Source organism: Pelodiscus sinensis, chromosome 24, assembly GCF_049634645.1.
Source record: "Pelodiscus sinensis isolate JC-2024 chromosome 24, ASM4963464v1, whole genome shotgun sequence".
In the NCBI taxonomy this organism is placed as follows: domain Eukaryota; kingdom Metazoa; phylum Chordata; order Testudines; family Trionychidae; genus Pelodiscus; species Pelodiscus sinensis.
Window position 1 is genome coordinate 4504762 of NC_134734.1, and position 7612 is coordinate 4512373.

Genomic DNA, 7612 nt, shown 5'->3' on the forward strand with positions numbered 1-7612 from the left:
TCTGGCCAGGACTGTATTGGGTCTCTGCAGGGTTTCTCCATCTTCCCCTGGAGGAGGGAGGGCAGGGCCTGACGTGTTTGTGCACGCGGGTTTCCAGTGCCCTTGCACAAAATCATGCACATTGGACATTTAAACACTTCTTAGTAACAGCAGTACAGTGGTTACAACGGTTGACATCAGCAATGGGAATAAACCCATGGCAAGTGTACCCTGACAATGTTGGGCTGTTTGATTGAAAAAGCTGTAGCCTTCCTGGGCAAACACGAGTCTTGCCCCTCCCCCTTGCCCTGTGTGCTCAACTTTAGAATTCCCTATCCCAAAGACAAAGGGCTGGCCGGTGTATCTCCCTTGCTCACAGTGGCTGTGGAATTTCCTTGCTCCCCCCAGCTAATCGCGTAATACCCAGTCCTGACACTAATCTGGCCCCCTGCTGCTTTCAATCTAGTTTTCCATCTAGTTTTCCAAGTGGGCCACTGCCTCAGAGACAGGGCCTAGGTGAATTAGCCTGGTAGACTTACAGATTCCTTGTCCTTTCACATAATCAACCTGGAACCATTCCTGTTTCAGCAACACACACTCCCCAAAAAGCAGGTCAAACTCAGGGTACGTCTACACTACAGCGCTAGTTCGAACTAACTTAGTTCGAATTAGTTAATTCGAACTAAGCTAGTTCGAACTAACGCATCTAGAACTAAAAACTAGTTCGAACTAGCGTTTTGCTAGTTCGAACTAGTAAGTCCACATTGAGTGGACTCTGAACAGGGCTTAAGGCTGGCCGGAAGCAGTGCCGGCAGGGCATAAAAGGAGGACTTAGAGCATGGAGATGCTGTCTCAGGCTAGCCGAGGGCTGCGCTTAAAGGGTCCCGACCCCCACCCCGGACACACAGTTCTCAGGGGTGCCCCGCTTGCAAAGAAGTTCTGGCTTGGAGTGCCCTGAGTGCCCACACTGAGCACATCACACCACTCGGCCATCACCCCGGCTGCACTTGCCGCAGGCTGCCATCTGGGGAGAGGGGGTAATTGGGGGGCAGCAGGAGAGCTTCCACCCCCAGAAGCCCGCAGAGCCAGCCCAGTCCTCGCCATCGGGGGCTCGTACCCCATACCTCCCTCACCTCCTTCCACTTACCCTTCCCTAGCCCCCCTTCTTATTGATGTACAAAATAAAGATAACGTTTCTTCCAACATTGACTCTGTCTTTATTGAACAAAACTGGGGGAGACTGGGAAAAGGAGGTGGGAGAGGGGAAGAGAAAGGCTGGGAGAGGGGAGGGCAACTAACATGATCAGGGGTTGGGAACAGGTCCCAGATGAAGAAAGGCTACAGAGACTGGGACTGTTCAGCTTAGAAAAGAGGAGACGGAGGGGGGACAGGATAGAGGTCTCTAAAAGCAGGGGTTGGGTGGAGAGGGTGCATTCAGAAAAGTTCTTCCTGAGTTCCCATAAAGAAGGACTAGAGGACACCAAAGGAAAGGAATGGGTAGCAGGCTTGAAACTAGTAAGAGAAAGTTGTTGTTCTTCACAAAGCAAATAGTTAACCTGTGGAACTCCTTGCTGCAGGAGGCTGTGAAGGCTACAACTAGAACAGAGTTTAAAGGGAAGTGAGATCAAGTCATGGAGGTTGGGTCCATGGAGTCCTATTAGCCAGAGGGTAGGAGTGGTGTCCCTGCCCAAAGTTTGTGGAAGGCTGGAGAGGGATGGCACGAGACAAATGGCTTGGTCATTGTCTTCGGTCCATCCCCTCCAGGGTCCCTAGGGTTGGCCGCTGTTGGCAGACAGGCTACTGGGCTAGATGGACCTTTGGTCTGACCCAGTACGGCCATTGTAAGCTCAGGGCTCAGTGTCGGGGGTCTCAGTGGACCCCCTTGATTTTCATGCACACCTGGTCCTGGGTGGCCAGGCTGGCAGCTCTCCTGCCCTAGACGGCCACTTTCCTGTGCCTAGTGCGGAGATCGTGGACGAGGTCCACGATGTCCGCACTAGCCCAGGAAGGTGCCCGCCTCTTGCGGTCCAGGGCAAGCTCCCGGGAGCCGCCAGCCTGGTCCCGGCAAGAGGGGGTGGGCTGGGGGGCATCGGGTGGGTGGCTCTGTGCCGTGCCAGGTGCAGGGTCTGCTAGCTGGGTGCTGGCAGGCTTGCACCTGGCACGGGCACCGTAGCCAGCCCGTGCCCCTTTAAGGGGTCCGGGGCCGGGAGGGGGGCATAGAGTTTCCCTGGTGTTGGCCAGAGTGGCCACCAGGGAAACCTGGGGAGGGCTAGCCTCCCACTAGTTCGAACTAAAGGGCTACACAGCCCTTAGTTCGAACTAGCTAGTTCGAACTAGGCGTTAGTCCTCGTAAAATGAGGTTTACCTAGTTCGAACTAAGCGCTCCGCTAGTTCGATTCAAATTCGAACTAGCGGAGCGCTAGTGTAGCGCATAGGAAAGTTAGTTCGAACTAACGTCCGTTAGTTCGAACTAACTTTCTAGTGTAGACATACCCTCAGTTACTTGGTCACTAGAGGGCTGTTTCATCTCCCTGGCTGCTTCCACCCCACCTGAAACACCCTCCAATACCTCTGCAACTTACCCTTGTCCACACAGGATCTTTCTAACTCCAAGTCACCTTCACCCCCTTCAGGCACAGCAAACTGCTGGCCAACCTCACCATAAGGATCCCCTTCCTTATGGCCTTCTGTAAGCAAAAACTCACCTTCCCCTGGCCCTGAAGTAGCATCTCCCTGCTGAGCCACCACCAACTCCTCCTGAGTTCCCTTAACCTTCTGAACAGGCAGGTCTCCACACAGCCCCCCTGCAGGAAAACACACAGACTCATCTGGGGGAGATCAGAGACATCTCCCTCCCCCTCGCAGCTTTCTAGACTGCTACACGCGTCCATACTGTCTGTAGGTACCACACTTACCACACTCTGCTGCTCCCCGGGTTTCCTGGCCAGGGCAGTACCCTCTTCACACAGAGTCACTCTCCTCCCTCCCAGCAACACACCAGCAACAGGAAACACACAAGCATCAGACTGGTCTGATCCCTGGGATCCTAACATGATGCTGACTGGACCCACCCCAGTCGCAGCATCACTCTCCCCAGCACACACAAACCGAGGGGCCTCTCCTTTCTGGGCTTCAGCTGTCAGCTGGCCCAGGGCAGCACAATTTTGCAGGACCCCCTTTTGGAGAAAAAATAGAAAAAGGTGTCAAATGCGCAAAATGAAGGCTATTTTCATATTAAATGTGAATTGTGTAAATTTGATAGAAACTTAATGTAGATGGATAATTTTTATTTTAATTATATTGTAAGTCATTCTTAAACAAAATTCTGCCTTAATAATTAAAAATTTTCATTTGTATTTAAGTCTCCTCCTTCTCCTGCCTCATTCTCTTTCTCTCCTCCTTCCCCTCCTGCCTCGCACACTCTCTTTCTCTTCTCTTCCCCTTCCTGTGATGCTCCAGCGCCTCACTCACCCTGCCCTATATCCACCGCTGCTGAGCTCCCTTAAATAAATCACCTTCAGCTTGTGCAGGTTTCATTTTACACCAGCCAACAACTCATCCCTCTCCAGAACTTGATCTTTTCCCTCAGCTAAAACTTCACTCTGGCCAGCCACTCCAGACTTCCCTGCTTACTGGGCTCTTCCTGCCCTGTGTCTGATTCCAGCCTCACCTCTGAGGCTTCAGGCAGACAAGCAGAAATCATACTTACAGCCACACAGCTCTCTCCCTCCAGCAAACCTGGCTCCCAATAGGACTGTATAGCCACAGAGAACATCTCAGGATCACACTCACCCCTTTCACAAACCTCCCTGTTAGCTACAGACAGCACAGAAGATTCACACTCATGCATGTTCTGGGGCTGGATTAAGGTATCAGCCCGATCACACATAGTAGCCACGCTATAATCACACCCCATACCCACACCGCTATACACTGAACTCCTGGAGGATTCAGTCTCTGTTGGTCTTCCACTCTCTGGGGCTGGAGTTTCCTGGGTTATTGAACAGTGACTGGAACATTCATGGGAGTAGGGTGGTTGGTTGGAACGTCCGGCTTCTTAGCTTTCACCATTTCAAGTGTGGCCTTCACTTTAGCAAGCCTCGCCTGTGCTTCCGCTTCTGCTTGCCTTCTCTTGGCCTCTCGTCGCTCACGCTTCTGCTCTGCTTCCACTTCTATTGCTGCTAGTTTTGCTTGTTTTCCTGCTTCTATTTGTGCTAGCCTTGCCAGATGTTCTTGTTGGGCGCTTTTCTCCTCGGCCTGTATCTGTCGGAGAAACTCCATCGCCTTCTCAGTTAGAAGTCTGCCAGCTACCTTACAGGCACTTCCTGCATAGAAGGCATTGGTGAGGGCAGAGGAGGGCTGCTATACCTTGCTCCTACCCTCTCCTTGGGGGTATGAATCTGCCCTAGAGCTGGACATCATGCCTTAACTAGCCTAGCTATCCAGTTATCCCTAAAGCTACAATAAAATAAACCTTTTGGGTAGGATGGTCTGTGTCTGACTTAAGCTTCACCTTCTGTCTGCCTCTCCCCAAGGCAGCACAGAAAACAAAAGCAAAGAAAAAAGAGCAAGAGAAAAAAACTGCAAAGCTTGCAACTCAAAACCTTTTAAAAATCCCGGGTTCTCAAAATAATTCCACAGCTATGCCACCGTGTCAAGTCTTTTCCCCCACTCTGGCATGATAAATGCAGAAGTGGGGGCCCGCAAAAGTACCCCAAAGCCTTCTTTCCAGGCTTTGGTATAAAGTTTCCCCCCCAAATCTTAAAACCCTAGATTTTGGGGATAAAAAATCCATTGCCACCACCCAAGTAATAATAAAGAAACCTGGGGAAATCTCAGCCCCCAAAAGTAAAAAACCAGGACACAGAAATTAACCAAGATCAGGTTCATAAAAAGAAAAGAGAAAGAACTTTTATTAGCACCACAATATTCCTGTGGCAAGTGTTGCATAAAAAAGCCTCATCCTGAGCTTACTTGATTTATTTACATGGATTTTCTGAAACTACACCAAACTGTAAGGTCTATCCATCTACACTGGCAGCTTTTTGCACAAGAACTCTTTTGCGGAAGAGTTCTTGTGCAAAACCTCTTCCAGAAGAGAGCATCTACACTGGTATGTACTTTTGCGCAAGAGCATCCTTGCCAGTGTAGACGTTCTCTTGCGCAAGAAAGCTCCAATGGCCATTTTAACCATCGGGCTTTCTTGCACAAGAAATTCATGTTCCCTGTCTACACTGGCCTCTTGTGCAAGAACAGTTGCACAAGAGGACTTATTTCTGAGCGGGAGCATCATAGTTCTTGCGCAAGAAGCATTGATTTCACACATTAGAATGTCACTGTTCTTGCGCAAGAACTCCCCGCCAGTGTAGACAGGCAGCAAGTTTTTGTGAAAAGCAGCTGCTTTTGCCCCAAATCTTGCCAATGTAGACATAGCCTAGGAGACTAGTTGCAAGCTGCTGAGCTGACGTCACTGTGGGCTAATGGTGCACTAGCACTGAGGCGCCTCCACCGTGAGCTGAACTTGCTGAAGAGCTGACGTCACTGTGTGCTGAGGGGAGCCTGGAGCTATACTGCTGAAGAGCTGACATCTGCTATGAGCTGAACCCACTGTTGCTGTGGGGAGCCTGACACTGTACTGCTGAGCTACTAGCAGAGCGGCTGGTGGGGACGAGTGGTGGGCGGCCGGTAGGAGCGGCAGCAGGCAGCCATGGAGCAGCTGCAGGAGCAACCAGCTGGCGGCCAGGGTCATGGGCTGAGATGGCTGGCGGAGCAGGGTAGTTTGAGGGACGGCTGGAGCGGCTCACGGGATGGTCTCCAGTGAGAATATTTTTGGGGTAACAACAAGCATAATGACTAGATGGAAAAGTCACAAATTAATATACTCATGGAGGGACCTCCCTCCCATGGGCTAAGACTTTAGTGGCAAAGGAGAGGAAAACCCATTTTTTAAATGCACAGACATCAGATTCCCATTCCAAAACCATAAAACAATAAAACCTAATGGATTTATCTAAACTTTACCCTACTTACACATAGCGAAGAGTCTTTTCTTGGAGGTAGACAAGATGTCTGTACCCCTTAATACCTGGAGAGAAACTGCCCAGGGACAAAGGAGGGAAAAAACAAAAGTTCTTTGGTCCCAGTTTGAAATTCATACCTACATTTCTATTGGCCGACTCTACCTGGCTTAGGTATAGTTAACCCGTTAGTCCCCAGGTTGCTGGCCATCTCTCATGATCATGACAGTCTTTTACATAGAAACATTTGTCCCTTTCTGATAAATTTTGATCCACACACATCCCAAATTTTCACGGGCCACACCCTGAATGAAAGGCGGCAGTGATTTTCCATGTTAAATGTTGGTTTTCTTAATATGTCCAGGAATGGTGATCGGTGGAATAAATAATTAAATTTTTCATGAGCTGACTTCCCATAGATACCACTGGATAGATACTACCAGTTAGGTTGGGGTGTACAGTGATTTCACATGCTTGGAGAAGCATTTCGTCTTTGTGTAGGGTAAAATTTGCCAACTTCCACCCTGCCATTAATTGTCTCTCCCTGTCTGTAAAGTTTTCCCTCAACAGTTTCCTTATTTCCAAAGGCAAATTTCTTTGTAGACCTTTCCAGATGATTTGAACAACCAATTGCTGGTTTATATCCTGGGCCTCTGTACAGCCTAATGCTAGGGACACATTTATATATGGAGATGTACCTATCTCAGGGTATGTCTACACTACAGCACTAATTCGAACTAACTTAATTCGAATTAGTTAATTCGAACTCAGCTAATTCGAACTAGTGCATCTAGACCTAAAAACTAGTTTGAATTAGCGTTTTGCTAATTTGAACCAGCATGTCCACACTGAGTGGACCCTGAACCGGGGTTAAGGCTGGCCGGAAGCAGTGCCGGCAGGGCATCAGATTAGGACTTAGAGCGTGGAGATGCTGTCTCAGGCTAGCCGAAGGCTGTGCTTAAAGGGACCTGACCCCCACCCCGGACAGACAGTTCTCAGAGGTTCCCCGCTTGCAAAGCAGTCCTGGCTCTGAGTGCCCACACTTGGCACATCACAGCACTCGGCCATCAGCCTGGCTGCACTTGCCGCAGGCTGCCATCCGGGGGGGGGGGGGGGGGCGGTCAATCGGGGGGCTGCAGGAGAGCTTCCACCCTGAGGAGCCCGCAGAGCCACCCAAGTCCTCCCCATCGGGGGCTCGTACCCCATTCTTCCCTCACCTCTTTCCACTTACCCCTCCCTAGCCCCCCTTCCTGATGTACAAAATAAAGGACACGTGTGTTCAAAAATCGAAACTCTCTTTATTGAACAAAGCTGGGGGAGACTGGGAAAAGGAGGTGGGAGAGCGGAAGAGAGAGGGTGGGAGAGGGGAGGGCAACTAAAAAGATCAGGGGTTTGGAACAGGTCCCATATGAAGAGAGGCTAAAGAGACTGGGACTTTTCAGCTTAAAAAGAGGAGACTGAGAGGGGATATGATAGAGGTCTATAAAAACATGAGTGGTGTGGAGAGGGTGCATAAAGAAAAGTTCTTCATTAGTTCCCATAATAGAAGGACTAGAGGACACCAAATGAAATGAATGGGTAGCAGGCTTCAAACTAATACCAGAAAGTTCTTCTTC